This window comes from Schistocerca piceifrons, unplaced genomic scaffold, assembly GCF_021461385.2.
Source record: "Schistocerca piceifrons isolate TAMUIC-IGC-003096 unplaced genomic scaffold, iqSchPice1.1 HiC_scaffold_602, whole genome shotgun sequence".
Classification (NCBI taxonomy): Eukaryota; Metazoa; Arthropoda; class Insecta; order Orthoptera; family Acrididae; genus Schistocerca; species Schistocerca piceifrons.
The window spans coordinates 18983-35679 of record NW_025728844.1 but is presented as its reverse complement, the minus strand read 5'-3'; the positions used below and the strand labels follow the sequence as shown (position 1 = coordinate 35679).

The 16697-nt window shown below is 48.4% G+C and overlaps 5 non-coding genes across 5 annotated transcripts; all 5 read left to right on the top strand.

Annotated features, from left to right (window-relative positions):
- The first annotated feature begins 1529 nt into the window (after positions 1 to 1529).
- Positions 1530 to 1649, top strand: LOC124762547. Its single transcript, XR_007012530.1, has one exon. It is a non-coding gene; the product is annotated as a 5S ribosomal RNA (ribosomal RNA).
- A 3664-nt stretch (positions 1650 to 5313) lies between these two features.
- Positions 5314 to 5433, top strand: LOC124762546. The gene has a single exon (XR_007012529.1). It is a non-coding gene; the product is annotated as a 5S ribosomal RNA (ribosomal RNA).
- Positions 5434 to 9044: 3611 nt separating this feature from the next.
- Positions 9045 to 9164, top strand: LOC124762544. The gene has a single exon (XR_007012528.1). It is a non-coding gene; the product is annotated as a 5S ribosomal RNA (ribosomal RNA).
- Positions 9165 to 12814: 3650 nt separating this feature from the next.
- LOC124762543 lies at positions 12815 to 12934 on the top strand. Its single transcript, XR_007012527.1, has one exon. It is a non-coding gene; the product is annotated as a 5S ribosomal RNA (ribosomal RNA).
- Positions 12935 to 16577: 3643 nt separating this feature from the next.
- Positions 16578 to 16697, top strand: LOC124762542. Its single transcript, XR_007012526.1, has one exon. It is a non-coding gene; the product is annotated as a 5S ribosomal RNA (ribosomal RNA).

Here is a 16697-nt window from a genome sequence, read left to right as displayed (position 1 = left end):
AGACTTTCTCTGCCCCAAATTTTCCGTGGAACTGTTGCGTCCACTCTCACACAGTACACTAAATAACTTCCCCATTCATCATTTATGCACATAGATGTTCTGGCCCATATTCTCCTTTAGCCTTTGGCAAACACATAGCGAACATGCCAAAATAGGTGTATTCAAATACCATACGGGGGAAAAAAAAAAAAAAACTTAAAATTAATTTAAATTCAATTTATAAAAAAAATCAAAGTAATGCAGTTTCTTTTTTATGTATAAAAAACCATAAACATTGAAGGGAAAAACTTATATAAAGGACACTCAGTGAATAAAAGTGTTGTAACTAAGCCAAGAGACTACTAAAAGAACAATCAGAACTGAAAACGAGAAAATATACAATTTCATGTAAAGATATGTAATTGTTAAAAATTGTAAATAAAAGTTTATATACGTTTAAAAAAAAAAAAAAAAAAAGGTGCTGTTGGCTCCCCTTCATTTTCTCCTTTTTACGCCGCTATCCCTGCCAGCCCTCTTTTCATACTACCTTTCTTTTGCGACATACGTGCTTCCTTAAGCATTTTCAACGTGCTAGGAATGCCTTGAAAATAACGAAACACTACGAATCGACAGATGTGACCTGAAATGAGTCAGGGCCACCTACTGTTTCGTAGCAGTGCAAAACTCCACAGAAGGAAAAAAAAAAAAAAAATGAAAATAAATGACTGTAATAAACATAACATACGATATGAATGGCCTCAGTTGGAAGAAGAATGTGCCAAGGAAGATTTCTTAAAAGTGCCTGAAGATAACAAAACGGTATGAACCGACAGATATGTTCTGAAATACGTCAGGGCTGCTTATTGTTTTGTAGCAGCGTACGACTGCAAACTTGTAAACAAAAATGTATCTTTCGTCGCTAGAAGAGAAGGATGCTTTGGCGACCCTCCTGTGCCTTGTGTCCCTGTTTTCGCACCTTTGCACAGGTCTACTGGCCGCAAACGGCGTCTCGGACACGCCCGTTAGGCCCACGGCCGTCTCGCAGATGTTTCTCGTGCTTGTGCTGTCATATGGGCCACGACCCGAGCGGCAGCGAGCGGCAGTCGAGCAAAGTCGGGACAAGTCGGGACGGAAGGGGAGAGGTGCGAATGCACTGCACAGATCACGCAAATACCTGGACGCGAGCCGCGCGGCGTGTGTCAGGTGAGGAAGCTGCCGGGGGCGCCCTCCAGCAGGACACTGCTACACCCCGCACAGCCCCCCGCCGGATAACGGGAACAAGATGCGTCGCCCGCGCCGCACGCACCAAGCGAAACGAATGACGGGCGGCGCACCGAGCAGCCGCGTGTCTCACGCAAGTGGCGGCGCGGCGCGCCCGCCAGTCCGGCAGACGCCTCTGAGACGCCGGACGCGCACTCGGCGCCGCCTTCGAGGCTCCAGCTGTTGCGGAAGGACGTGCTCTGCGTCAAATGTGTCACCGAAAACTGCGATTGTGTGTGTTGGGAGAAGAGGCAGAGGCGTCTTCTGTCGTGCGGCTACAGTATAAGGGCGCCAACGGCCATACCATGTTGAATACACCGGTTCTCGTCCGATCACCGAAGTTAAGCAACATCGGGCCCGGTTAGTACTTGGATGGGTGACCGCCTGGGAACACCGGGTGCTCGCACGCCTCGGATTCGGACCAAAATTCGGAAGAACAATCAAGAACGTCATTACAAATGCCACCTCAAAAATAACAGTAAACGGATGGACTTCCAAGTCAATAAGACTGGGAAGATCCGTCAGGCAAGGATGTCCATTATCGATGGCACTTTTCACAATAGCCCTCGACCCACTACTACGAAAACTAACAGCCGAAATCGGAGGATACACAATGGGTGCAACAAACATCGTATGCACGGCCTATGCTGACGACATGGGCATATTCATCCAAAACGAAGAAGAACTAGGAATAATCCAGCCTATCATGGAATCCTTCGAAAAGGCTTCAGGTGCCAAAACGAATCCGACGAAGACAGTGCTACTACCAATAGGCAACGGCAGACTGCGACCAGCGAGACAGTGGTACCGAGTGACAAACAACCATAGGGCACTCGGAGTGGAACTACAGCAGTGCCCTTTGAAAATGGCAGCACAAAACTGGCGCAGCGTCTTGAACACAACGAGAGGGCTCGTGAGGATACACGCGAACCGGAACCTGACGCTGAGCCAAAGAGTGCAGTTAGTAAACGAAACAATCCTGTCGAAAGCGTGGTACATGGCGCAAATACTATGTGCTCCGACGGAAATTGCGCGAGCGATAGGAAGTGCGGCGTACTACTTGCTGTGGAGGCGGGAAATCTTCAAGGTCTCCCAGGCGACGTGTTTCCTGTCAAGGGACGAAGGCGGACTTGGTCTGACTGACGTTAAGACGAAATGCGCGGCACTGCTTCTACACCGTGCGATGAAAATGGCAAACCAGAACAACAACAGTATAACGTCCAGCCTGATAAACCAATATAAACCTGAATCTGAAGAGGCTCCTGTAGACACTACGAACATACCATTCAAGTTGCGGCACATAAAACAGATGGCAATCGACAAGAGTTACATCACCGCGGTCGTTGCCAACCCACAGCAAAGAACGGCGAGGAACATCTACAGCGCTCTGAGGGGGAAGGCAAGAAAGTCCAAAATAGAGACGAGTTTTCCAGACCATGACTGGCCACAGGTCTGGAAGAATGTCTCGGAACGGACACTTCCTGAGCACGCCAGGGACACGTGGTATAAAATCATCCACAAAACAGTGCCGACAAACGAAAAACTGGCACGCATAAAAATGCGGGAATCCCCAAACTGCGAGCTCTGCAACCAGACCGACACCATCGAGCATCGTTTTGGCTGCAGAGAGAGCGGGGAAATATGGGCGGCAGCGAGAAAAATGATCGCCCACATCAACAGAACCGACGAGAGGGCGATACATGTCTCAGCTGTCACTGTCCCGGACGCGAAGCCTTTCCCCAAAGCGAAACGCCTGGCCACAATGTGGATCATCGCCATGACGGCACACGCCATCGTCACGAAACGGCAGACCGACAAGGCGCAGTTCCTCACGGACCTGTGGGAGGAACACAGGAGGGCCAAACAACGCTCCAAGTACCGAGAGACCTTCCAGAACTTCCTGCAGGTCCCGCTGGACGCCGCCTTCCGAGACGCCTTCAACACGACGTGACCGACGCCCTCCCACAACACCCACACCCCAGTCGCTGAGGACTTCGCCCACCAATCCCTCCAAAGCCCCGACGGCAAGAGTGGTGCATTGCGAAAGTGTTGTGAAAATGCGCGCAGAGTGAAAGTGGGTACGTGTAGCAGTGCCAAAGTGAGAGTGACGTGTGCCAATCATAGCCATACAGTGTCCAGTGCCCAATAGCCAAATAAAGCAGGCAAAAGGAAATGATCAGTTTTTAATTTAGTGCAAAGGATACAAGACGTGTTCCAAGGTAACAGCGAAATGTCAAACAGTGTATTTCATGTAATTAATGTGTACTCTCGCCATCTCCATTCAAGGTACGTTTTTTTTTCCCCTCTCTCTCTCTCTCTCTCTCTCTCTCTCTCTCTCTCTCTCTGTCTCTCTCTCTCTCTTCTATAATCATTTTTTTTGTTGTTGTTTTGTAGGTTTTTTTTGTGTTTGTCTGTGTTTATTCCTTTGATGTATCCGTGTGTATAGATATAGTTATATACATTTATAAAGTTCGGCGCATCATGTGCCAAAACGTTGCATACCCCTTTGCGATTTACAAAAATTCTAACTTTAGACTTTCTCTGCCCCAAATTTTCCGTGGAACTGTTGCGTCCACTCTCACACAGTACACTAAATAACTTCCCCATTCATCATTTATGCACATAGATGTTCTGGCCCATATTCTCCTTTAGCCTTTGGCAAACACATAGCGAACATGCCAAAATAGGTGTATTCAAATACCATACGGGGGAAAAAAAAAAAAAAACTTAAAATTAATTTAAATTCAATTTATAAAAAAAATCAAAGTAATGCAGTTTCTTTTTTATGTATAAAAAACCATAAACATTGAAGGGAAAAACTTATATAAAGGACACTCAGTGAATAAAAGTGTTGTAACTAAGCCAAGAGACTACTAAAAGAACAATCAGAACTGAAAACGAGAAAATATACAATTTCATGTAAAGATATGTAATTGTTAAAAATTGTAAATAAAAGTTTATATACGTTTAAAAAAAAAAAAAAAAAAAAGGTGCTGTTGGCTCCCCTTCATTTTCTCCTTTTTACGCCGCTATCCCTGCCAGCCCTCTTTTCATACTACCTTTCTTTTGCGACAAACGTGCTTCCTTAAGCATTTTCAACGTGCTAGGAATGCCTTGAAAATAACGAAACACTACGAATCGACAGATGTGACCTGAAATGAGTCAGGGCCACCTACTGTTTCGTAGCAGTGCAAAACTCCACAGAAGGAAAAAAAAAAAAAAAAATGAAAATAAATGACTGTAATAAACATAACATACGATATGAATGGCCTCAGTTGGAAGAAGAATGTGCCAAGGAAGATTTCTTAAAAGTGCCTGAAGATAACAAAACGGTATGAACCGACAGATATGTTCTGAAATACGTCAGGGCTGCTTATTGTTTTGTAGCAGCGTACGACTGCAAACTTGTAAACAAAAATGTATCTTTCGTCGCTAGAAGAGAAGGATGCTTTGGCGACCCTCCTGTGCCTTGTGTCCCTGTTTTCGCACCTTTGCACAGGTCTACTGGCCGCAAACGGCGTCTCGGACACGCCCGTTAGGCCCACGGCCGTCTCGCAGATGTTTCTCGTGCTTGTGCTGTCATATGGGCCACGACCCGAGCGGCAGCGAGCGGCAGTCGAGCAAAGTCGGGACAAGTCGGGACGGAAGGGGAGAGGTGCGAATGCACTGCACAGATCACGCAAATACCTGGACGCGAGCCGCGCGGCGTGTGTCAGGTGAGGAAGCTGCCGGGGGCGCCCTCCAGCAGGACACTGCTACACCCCGCACAGCCCCCCGCCGGATAACGGGAACAAGATGCGTCGCCCGCGAGTGTCGGACGCCGCACGCACCAAGCGAAACGAATGACGGGCGGCGCACCGAGCAGCCGCGTGTCTCACGCAAGTGGCGGCGCGGCGCGCCCGCCAGTCCGGCAGACGCCTCTGAGACGCCGGACGCGCACTCGGCGCCGCCTTCGAGGCTCCAGCTGTTGCGGAAGGACGTGCTCTGCGTCAAATGTGTCACCGAAAACTGCGATTGTGTGTGTTGGGAGAAGAGGCAGAGGCGTCTTCTGTCGTGCGGCTACAGTATAAGGGCGCCAACGGCCATACCATGTTGAATACACCGGTTCTCGTCCGATCACCGAAGTTAAGCAACATCGGGCCCGGTTAGTACTTGGATGGGTGACCGCCTGGGAACACCGGGTGCTCGCACGCCTCGGATTCGGACCAAAATTCGGAAGAACAATCAAGAACGTCATTACAAATGCCACCTCAAAAATAACAGTAAACGGATGGACTTCCAAGTCAATAAGACTGGGAAGATCCGTCAGGCAAGGATGTCCATTATCGATGGCACTTTTCACAATAGCCCTCGACCCACTACTACGAAAACTAACAGCCGAAATCGGAGGATACACAATGGGTGCAACAAACATCGTATGCACGGCCTATGCTGACGACATGGGCATATTCATCCAAAACGAAGAAGAACTAGGAATAATCCAGCCTATCATGGAATCCTTCGAAAAGGCTTCAGGTGCCAAAACGAATCCGACGAAGACAGTGCTACTACCAATAGGCAACGGCAGACTGCGACCAGCGAGACAGTGGTACCGAGTGACAAACAACCATAGGGCACTCGGAGTGGAACTACAGCAGTGCCCTTTGAAAATGGCAGCACAAAACTGGCGCAGCGTCTTGAACACAACGAGAGGGCTCGTGAGGATACACGCGAACCGGAACCTGACGCTGAGCCAAAGAGTGCAGTTAGTAAACGAAACAATCCTGTCGAAAGCGTGGTACATGGCGCAAATACTATGTGCTCCGACGGAAATTGCGCGAGCGATAGGAAGTGCGGCGTACTACTTGCTGTGGAGGCGGGAAATCTTCAAGGTCTCCCAGGCGACGTGTTTCCTGTCAAGGGACGAAGGCGGACTTGGTCTGACTGACGTTAAGACGAAATGCGCGGCACTGCTTCTACACCGTGCGATGAAAATGGCAAACCAGAACAACAACAGTATAACGTCCAGCCTGATAAACCAATATAAACCTGAATCTGAAGAGGCTCCTGTAGACACTACGAACATACCATTCAAGTTGCGGCACATAAAACAGATGGCAATCGACAAGAGTTACATCACCGCGGTCGTTGCCAACCCACAGCAAAGAACGGCGAGGAACATCTACAGCGCTCTGAGGGGGAAGGCAAGAAAGTCCAAAATAGAGACGAGTTTTCCAGACCATGACTGGCCACAGGTCTGGAAGAATGTCTCGGAACGGACACTTCCTGAGCACGCCAGGGACACGTGGTATAAAATCATCCACAAAACAGTGCCGACAAACGAAAAACTGGCACGCATAAAAATGCGGGAATCCCCAAACTGCGAGCTCTGCAACCAGACCGACACCATCGAGCATCGTTTTGGCTGCAGAGAGAGCGGGGAAATATGGGCGGCAGCGAGAAAAATGATCGCCCACATCAACAGAACCGACGAGAGGGCGATACATGTCTCAGCTGTCACTGTCCCGGACGCGAAGCCTTTCCCCAAAGCGAAACGCCTGGCCACAATGTGGATCATCGCCATGACGGCACACGCCATCGTCACGAAACGGCAGACCGACAAGGCGCAGTTCCTCACGGACCTGTGGGAGGAACACAGGAGGGCCAAACAACGCTCCAAGTACCGAGAGACCTTCCAGAACTTCCTGCAGGTCCCGCTGGACGCCGCCTTCCGAGACGCCTTCAACACGACGTGACCGACGCCCTCCCACAACACCCACACCCCAGTCGCTGAGGACTTCGCCCACCAATCCCTCCAAAGCCCCGACGGCAAGAGTGGTGCATTGCGAAAGTGTTGTGAAAATGCGCGCAGAGTGAAAGTGGGTACGTGTAGCAGTGCCAAAGTGAGAGTGACGTGTGCCAATCATAGCCATACAGTGTCCAGTGCCCAATAGCCAAATAAAGCAGGCAAAAGGAAATGATCAGTTTTTAATTTAGTGCAAAGGATACAAGACGTGTTCCAAGGTAACAGCGAAATGTCAAACAGTGTATTTCATGTAATTAATGTGTACTCTCGCCATCTCCATTCAAGGTACGTTTTTTTTTCCCCTCTCTCTCTCTCTCTCTCTCTCTCTCTCTCTCTCTCTGTCTCTCTCTCTCTCTTCTATAATCATTTTTTTTGTTGTTGTTTTGTAGGTTTTTTTTGTGTTTGTCTGTGTTTATTCCTTTGATGTATCCGTGTGTATAGATATAGTTATATACATTTATAAAGTTCGGCGCATCATGTGCCAAAACGTTGCATACCCCTTTGCGATTTACAAAAATTCTAACTTTAGACTTTCTCTGCCCCAAATTTTCCGTGGAACTGTTGCGTCCACTCTCACACAGTACACTAAATAACTTCCCCATTCATCATTTATGCACATAGATGTTCTGGCCCATATTCTCCTTTAGCCTTTGGCAAACACATAGCGAACATGCCAAAATAGGTGTATTCAAATACCATACGGGGGAAAAAAAAAAAAAAACTTAAAATTAATTTAAATTCAATTTATAAAAAAAATCAAAGTAATGCAGTTTCTTTTTTATGTATAAAAAACCATAAACATTGAAGGGAAAAACTTATATAAAGGACACTCAGTGAATAAAAGTGTTGTAACTAAGCCAAGAGACTACTAAAAGAACAATCAGAACTGAAAACGAGAAAATATACAATTTCATGTAAAGATATGTAATTGTTAAAAATTGTAAATAAAAGTTTATATACGTTTAAAAAAAAAAAAAAAAAAAAGGTGCTGTTGGCTCCCCTTCATTTTCTCCTTTTTACGCCGCTATCCCTGCCAGCCCTCTTTTCATACTACCTTTCTTTTGCGACATACGTGCTTCCTTAAGCATTTTCAACGTGCTAGGAATGCCTTGAAAATAACGAAACACTACGAATCGACAGATGTGACCTGAAATGAGTCAGGGCCACCTACTGTTTCGTAGCAGTGCAAAACTCCACAGAAGGAAAAAAAAAAAAAAAAATGAAAATAAATGACTGTAATAAACATAACATACGATATGAATGGCCTCAGTTGGAAGAAGAATGTGCCAAGGAAGATTTCTTAAAAGTGCCTGAAGATAACAAAACGGTATGAACCGACAGATATGTTCTGAAATACGTCAGGGCTGCTTATTGTTTTGTAGCAGCGTACGACTGCAAACTTGTAAACAAAAATGTATCTTTCGTCGCTAGAAGAGAAGGATGCTTTGGCGACCCTCCTGTGCCTTGTGTCCCTGTTTTCGCACCTTTGCACAGGTCTACTGGCCGCAAACGGCGTCTCGGACACGCCCGTTAGGCCCACGGCCGTCTCGCAGATGTTTCTCGTGCTTGTGCTGTCATATGGGCCACGACCCGAGCGGCAGCGAGCGGCAGTCGAGCAAAGTCGGGACAAGTCGGGACGGAAGGGGAGAGGTGCGAATGCACTGCACAGATCACGCAAATACCTGGACGCGAGCCGCGCGGCGTGTGTCAGGTGAGGAAGCTGCCGGGGGCGCCCTCCAGCAGGACACTGCTACACCCCGCACAGCCCCCCGCCGGATAACGGGAACAAGATGCGTCGCCCGCGCCGCACGCACCAAGCGAAACGAATGACGGGCGGCGCACCGAGCAGCCGCGTGTCTCACGCCTCTGAGACGCCGGACGCGCACTCGGCGCCGCCTTCGAGGCTCCAGCTGTTGCGGAAGGACGTGCTCTGCGTCAAATGTGTCACCGAAAACTGCGATTGTGTGTGTTGGGAGAAGAGGCAGAGGCGTCTTCTGTCGTGCGGCTACAGTATAAGGGCGCCAACGGCCATACCATGTTGAATACACCGGTTCTCGTCCGATCACCGAAGTTAAGCAACATCGGGCCCGGTTAGTACTTGGATGGGTGACCGCCTGGGAACACCGGGTGCTCGCACGCCTCGGATTCGGACCAAAATTCGGAAGAACAATCAAGAACGTCATTACAAATGCCACCTCAAAAATAACAGTAAACGGATGGACTTCCAAGTCAATAAGACTGGGAAGATCCGTCAGGCAAGGATGTCCATTATCGATGGCACTTTTCACAATAGCCCTCGACCCACTACTACGAAAACTAACAGCCGAAATCGGAGGATACACAATGGGTGCAACAAACATCGTATGCACGGCCTATGCTGACGACATGGGCATATTCATCCAAAACGAAGAAGAACTAGGAATAATCCAGCCTATCATGGAATCCTTCGAAAAGGCTTCAGGTGCCAAAACGAATCCGACGAAGACAGTGCTACTACCAATAGGCAACGGCAGACTGCGACCAGCGAGACAGTGGTACCGAGTGACAAACAACCATAGGGCACTCGGAGTGGAACTACAGCAGTGCCCTTTGAAAATGGCAGCACAAAACTGGCGCAGCGTCTTGAACACAACGAGAGGGCTCGTGAGGATACACGCGAACCGGAACCTGACGCTGAGCCAAAGAGTGCAGTTAGTAAACGAAACAATCCTGTCGAAAGCGTGGTACATGGCGCAAATACTATGTGCTCCGACGGAAATTGCGCGAGCGATAGGAAGTGCGGCGTACTACTTGCTGTGGAGGCGGGAAATCTTCAAGGTCTCCCAGGCGACGTGTTTCCTGTCAAGGGACGAAGGCGGACTTGGTCTGACTGACGTTAAGACGAAATGCGCGGCACTGCTTCTACACCGTGCGATGAAAATGGCAAACCAGAACAACAACAGTATAACGTCCAGCCTGATAAACCAATATAAACCTGAATCTGAAGAGGCTCCTGTAGACACTACGAACATACCATTCAAGTTGCGGCACATAAAACAGATGGCAATCGACAAGAGTTACATCACCGCGGTCGTTGCCAACCCACAGCAAAGAACGGCGAGGAACATCTACAGCGCTCTGAGGGGGAAGGCAAGAAAGTCCAAAATAGAGACGAGTTTTCCAGACCATGACTGGCCACAGGTCTGGAAGAATGTCTCGGAACGGACACTTCCTGAGCACGCCAGGGACACGTGGTATAAAATCATCCACAAAACAGTGCCGACAAACGAAAAACTGGCACGCATAAAAATGCGGGAATCCCCAAACTGCGAGCTCTGCAACCAGACCGACACCATCGAGCATCGTTTTGGCTGCAGAGAGAGCGGGGAAATATGGGCGGCAGCGAGAAAAATGATCGCCCACATCAACAGAACCGACGAGAGGGCGATACATGTCTCAGCTGTCACTGTCCCGGACGCGAAGCCTTTCCCCAAAGCGAAACGCCTGGCCACAATGTGGATCATCGCCATGACGGCACACGCCATCGTCACGAAACGGCAGACCGACAAGGCGCAGTTCCTCACGGACCTGTGGGAGGAACACAGGAGGGCCAAACAACGCTCCAAGTACCGAGAGACCTTCCAGAACTTCCTGCAGGTCCCGCTGGACGCCGCCTTCCGAGACGCCTTCAACACGACGTGACCGACGCCCTCCCACAACACCCACACCCCAGTCGCTGAGGACTTCGCCCACCAATCCCTCCAAAGCCCCGACGGCAAGAGTGGTGCATTGCGAAAGTGTTGTGAAAATGCGCGCAGAGTGAAAGTGGGTACGTGTAGCAGTGCCAAAGTGAGAGTGACGTGTGCCAATCATAGCCATACAGTGTCCAGTGCCCAATAGCCAAATAAAGCAGGCAAAAGGAAATGATCAGTTTTTAATTTAGTGCAAAGGATACAAGACGTGTTCCAAGGTAACAGCGAAATGTCAAACAGTGTATTTCATGTAATTAATGTGTACTCTCGCCATCTCCATTCAAGGTACGTTTTTTTTTCCCCTCTCTCTCTCTCTCTCTCTCTCTCTCTCTCTCTCTCTCTGTCTCTCTCTCTCTCTTCTATAATCATTTTTTTTGTTGTTGTTTTGTAGGTTTTTTTTGTGTTTGTCTGTGTTTATTCCTTTGATGTATCCGTGTGTATAGATATAGTTATATACATTTATAAAGTTCGGCGCATCATGTGCCAAAACGTTGCATACCCCTTTGCGATTTACAAAAATTCTAACTTTAGACTTTCTCTGCCCCAAATTTTCCGTGGAACTGTTGCGTCCACTCTCACACAGTACACTAAATAACTTCCCCATTCATCATTTATGCACATAGATGTTCTGGCCCATATTCTCCTTTAGCCTTTGGCAAACACATAGCGAACATGCCAAAATAGGTGTATTCAAATACCATACGGGGGAAAAAAAAAAAAAAACTTAAAATTAATTTAAATTCAATTTATAAAAAAAATCAAAGTAATGCAGTTTCTTTTTTATGTATAAAAAACCATAAACATTGAAGGGAAAAACTTATATAAAGGACACTCAGTGAATAAAAGTGTTGTAACTAAGCCAAGAGACTACTAAAAGAACAATCAGAACTGAAAACGAGAAAATATACAATTTCATGTAAAGATATGTAATTGTTAAAAATTGTAAATAAAAGTTTATATACGTTTAAAAAAAAAAAAAAAAAAAGGTGCTGTTGGCTCCCCTTCATTTTCTCCTTTTTACGCCGCTATCCCTGCCAGCCCTCTTTTCATACTACCTTTCTTTTGCGACATACGTGCTTCCTTAAGCATTTTCAACGTGCTAGGAATGCCTTGAAAATAACGAAACACTACGAATCGACAGATGTGACCTGAAATGAGTCAGGGCCACCTACTGTTTCGTAGCAGTGCAAAACTCCACAGAAGGAAAAAAAAAAAAAAAAATGAAAATAAATGACTGTAATAAACATAACATACGATATGAATGGCCTCAGTTGGAAGAAGAATGTGCCAAGGAAGATTTCTTAAAAGTGCCTGAAGATAACAAAACGGTATGAACCGACAGATATGTTCTGAAATACGTCAGGGCTGCTTATTGTTTTGTAGCAGCGTACGACTGCAAACTTGTAAACAAAAATGTATCTTTCGTCGCTAGAAGAGAAGGATGCTTTGGCGACCCTCCTGTGCCTTGTGTCCCTGTTTTCGCACCTTTGCACAGGTCTACTGGCCGCAAACGGCGTCTCGGACACGCCCGTTAGGCCCACGGCCGTCTCGCAGATGTTTCTCGTGCTTGTGCTGTCATATGGGCCACGACCCGAGCGGCAGCGAGCGGCAGTCGAGCAAAGTCGGGACAAGTCGGGACGGAAGGGGAGAGGTGCGAATGCACTGCACAGATCACGCAAATACCTGGACGCGAGCCGCGCGGCGTGTGTCAGGTGAGGAAGCTGCCGGGGGCGCCCTCCAGCAGGACACTGCTACACCCCGCACAGCCCCCCGCCGGATAACGGGAACAAGATGCGTCGCCCGCGCCGCACGCACCAAGCGAAACGAATGACGGGCGGCGCACCGAGCAGCCGCGTGTCTCACGCAAGTGGCGGCGCGGCGCGCCCGCCAGTCCGGCAGACGCCTCTGAGACGCCGGACGCGCACTCGGCGCCGCCTTCGAGGCTCCAGCTGTTGCGGAAGGACGTGCTCTGCGTCAAATGTGTCACCGAAAACTGCGATTGTGTGTGTTGGGAGAAGAGGCAGAGGCGTCTTCTGTCGTGCGGCTACAGTATAAGGGCGCCAACGGCCATACCATGTTGAATACACCGGTTCTCGTCCGATCACCGAAGTTAAGCAACATCGGGCCCGGTTAGTACTTGGATGGGTGACCGCCTGGGAACACCGGGTGCTCGCACGCCTCGGATTCGGACCAAAATTCGGAAGAACAATCAAGAACGTCATTACAAATGCCACCTCAAAAATAACAGTAAACGGATGGACTTCCAAGTCAATAAGACTGGGAAGATCCGTCAGGCAAGGATGTCCATTATCGATGGCACTTTTCACAATAGCCCTCGACCCACTACTACGAAAACTAACAGCCGAAATCGGAGGATACACAATGGGTGCAACAAACATCGTATGCACGGCCTATGCTGACGACATGGGCATATTCATCCAAAACGAAGAAGAACTAGGAATAATCCAGCCTATCATGGAATCCTTCGAAAAGGCTTCAGGTGCCAAAACGAATCCGACGAAGACAGTGCTACTACCAATAGGCAACGGCAGACTGCGACCAGCGAGACAGTGGTACCGAGTGACAAACAACCATAGGGCACTCGGAGTGGAACTACAGCAGTGCCCTTTGAAAATGGCAGCACAAAACTGGCGCAGCGTCTTGAACACAACGAGAGGGCTCGTGAGGATACACGCGAACCGGAACCTGACGCTGAGCCAAAGAGTGCAGTTAGTAAACGAAACAATCCTGTCGAAAGCGTGGTACATGGCGCAAATACTATGTGCTCCGACGGAAATTGCGCGAGCGATAGGAAGTGCGGCGTACTACTTGCTGTGGAGGCGGGAAATCTTCAAGGTCTCCCAGGCGACGTGTTTCCTGTCAAGGGACGAAGGCGGACTTGGTCTGACTGACGTTAAGACGAAATGCGCGGCACTGCTTCTACACCGTGCGATGAAAATGGCAAACCAGAACAACAACAGTATAACGTCCAGCCTGATAAACCAATATAAACCTGAATCTGAAGAGGCTCCTGTAGACACTACGAACATACCATTCAAGCGGCACATAAAACAGATGGCAATCGACAAGAGTTACATCACCGCGGTCGTTGCCAACCCACAGCAAAGAACGGCGAGGAACATCTACAGCGCTCTGAGGGGGAAGGCAAGAAAGTCCAAAATAGAGACGAGTTTTCCAGACCATGACTGGCCACAGGTCTGGAAGAATGTCTCGGAACGGACACTTCCTGAGCACGCCAGGGACACGTGGTATAAAATCATCCACAAAACAGTGCCGACAAACGAAAAACTGGCACGCATAAAAATGCGGGAATCCCCAAACTGCGAGCTCTGCAACCAGACCGACACCATCGAGCATCGTTTTGGCTGCAGAGAGAGCGGGGAAATATGGGCGGCAGCGAGAAAAATGATCGCCCACATCAACAGAACCGACGAGAGGGCGATACATGTCTCAGCTGTCACTGTCCCGGACGCGAAGCCTTTCCCCAAAGCGAAACGCCTGGCCACAATGTGGATCATCGCCATGACGGCACACGCCATCGTCACGAAACGGCAGACCGACAAGGCGCAGTTCCTCACGGACCTGTGGGAGGAACACAGGAGGGCCAAACAACGCTCCAAGTACCGAGAGACCTTCCAGAACTTCCTGCAGGTCCCGCTGGACGCCGCCTTCCGAGACGCCTTCAACACGACGTGACCGACGCCCTCCCACAACACCCACACCCCAGTCGCTGAGGACTTCGCCCACCAATCCCTCCAAAGCCCCGACGGCAAGAGTGGTGCATTGCGAAAGTGTTGTGAAAATGCGCGCAGAGTGAAAGTGGGTACGTGTAGCAGTGCCAAAGTGAGAGTGACGTGTGCCAATCATAGCCATACAGTGTCCAGTGCCCAATAGCCAAATAAAGCAGGCAAAAGGAAATGATCAGTTTTTAATTTAGTGCAAAGGATACAAGACGTGTTCCAAGGTAACAGCGAAATGTCAAACAGTGTATTTCATGTAATTAATGTGTACTCTCGCCATCTCCATTCAAGGTACGTTTTTTTTTCCCCTCTCTCTCTCTCTCTCTCTCTCTCTCTCTCTCTCTGTCTCTCTCTCTCTCTTCTATAATCATTTTTTTTGTTGTTGTTTTGTAGGTTTTTTTTGTGTTTGTCTGTGTTTATTCCTTTGATGTATCCGTGTGTATAGATATAGTTATATACATTTATAAAGTTCGGCGCATCATGTGCCAAAACGTTGCATACCCCTTTGCGATTTACAAAAATTCTAACTTTAGACTTTCTCTGCCCCAAATTTTCCGTGGAACTGTTGCGTCCACTCTCACACAGTACACTAAATAACTTCCCCATTCATCATTTATGCACATAGATGTTCTGGCCCATATTCTCCTTTAGCCTTTGGCAAACACATAGCGAACATGCCAAAATAGGTGTATTCAAATACCATACGGGGGAAAAAAAAAAAAAAACTTAAAATTAATTTAAATTCAATTTATAAAAAAAATCAAAGTAATGCAGTTTCTTTTTTATGTATAAAAAACCATAAACATTGAAGGGAAAAACTTATATAAAGGACACTCAGTGAATAAAAGTGTTGTAACTAAGCCAAGAGACTACTAAAAGAACAATCAGAACTGAAAACGAGAAAATATACAATTTCATGTAAAGATATGTAATTGTTAAAAATTGTAAATAAAAGTTTATATACGTTTAAAAAAAAAAAAAAAAAAAGGTGCTGTTGGCTCCCCTTCATTTTCTCCTTTTTACGCCGCTATCCCTGCCAGCCCTCTTTTCATACTACCTTTCTTTTGCGACATACGTGCTTCCTTAAGCATTTTCAACGTGCTAGGAATGCCTTGAAAATAACGAAACACTACGAATCGACAGATGTGACCTGAAATGAGTCAGGGCCACCTACTGTTTCGTAGCAGTGCAAAACTCCACAGAAGGAAAAAAAAAAAAAAAAATGAAAATAAATGACTGTAATAAACATAACATACGATATGAATGGCCTCAGTTGGAAGAAGAATGTGCCAAGGAAGATTTCTTAAAAGTGCCTGAAGATAACAAAACGGTATGAACCGACAGATATGTTCTGAAATACGTCAGGGCTGCTTATTGTTTTGTAGCAGCGTACGACTGCAAACTTGTAAACAAAAATGTATCTTTCGTCGCTAGAAGAGAAGGATGCTTTGGCGACCCTCCTGTGCCTTGTGTCCCTGTTTTCGCACCTTTGCACAGGTCTACTGGCCGCAAACGGCGTCTCGGACACGCCCGTTAGGCCCACGGCCGTCTCGCAGATGTTTCTCGTGCTTGTGCTGTCATATGGGCCACGACCCGAGCGGCAGCGAGCGGCAGTCGAGCAAAGTCGGGACAAGTCGGGACGGAAGGGGAGAGGTGCGAATGCACTGCACAGATCACGCAAATACCTGGACGCGAGCCGCGCGGCGTGTGTCAGGTGAGGAAGCTGCCGGGGGCGCCCTCCAGCAGGACACTGCTACACCCCGCACAGCCCCCCGCCGGATAACGGGAACAAGATGCGTCGCCCGCGCCGCACGCACCAAGCGAAACGAATGACGGGCGGCGCACCGAGCAGCCGCGTGTCTCACGCAAGTGGCGGCGCGGCGCGCCCGCCAGTCCGGCAGACGCCTCTGAGACGCCGGACGCGCACTCGGCGCCGCCTTCGAGGCTCCAGCTGTTGCGGAAGGACGTGCTCTGCGTCAAATGTGTCACCGAAAACTGCGATTGTGTGTGTTGGGAGAAGAGGCAGAGGCGTCTTCTGTCGTGCGGCTACAGTATAAGGGCGCCAACGGCCATACCATGTTGAATACACCGGTTCTCGTCCGATCACCGAAGTTAAGCAACATCGGGCCCGGTTAGTACTTGGATGGGTGACCGCCTGGGAACACCGGGTGCTCGCACGCC